The sequence below is a fragment of the Myotis davidii genome, unplaced genomic scaffold (assembly GCF_000327345.1).
Source record: "Myotis davidii unplaced genomic scaffold, ASM32734v1 scaffold420, whole genome shotgun sequence".
NCBI lineage: Eukaryota > Metazoa > Chordata > Mammalia > Chiroptera > Vespertilionidae > Myotis > Myotis davidii.
In genome coordinates, this window is record NW_006294421.1 from 1,737,624 (window position 1) to 1,737,992 (window position 369).

Below are 369 nucleotides of genomic sequence, written 5' to 3' on the forward strand. Positions count from 1 at the left end.
TATGTGCCCTTCTCTTTTATTTCTTCACTAGCCAATTATTTTATGCTTTTGTTTTTTCTCTCTTCTCTTGCTCTCTTCTCCTAATTGCTTAATTAGTTTCACTCACTAAACTCAAGCCTATCTGCTCTCTCCTCTATTCTCCTTTTCCAAAAATAAATGAATATATAGATAAACTTTTTAAAAGTTTTAATTGTTTTACTTTTTTACTTATTATTTTGTTTTTTACTTTTCTTCTTATCCACTCATTCTCTTTCTACCTCCTCTATTCTGAACCATGCCATTCCCCTGTTCATTCAATTCCTTAACCTTACTTTCTGAATATAAGCTCTGCCTCTATAGAATCTGCTCCCCCTTCCCTTTTTTCTGGGT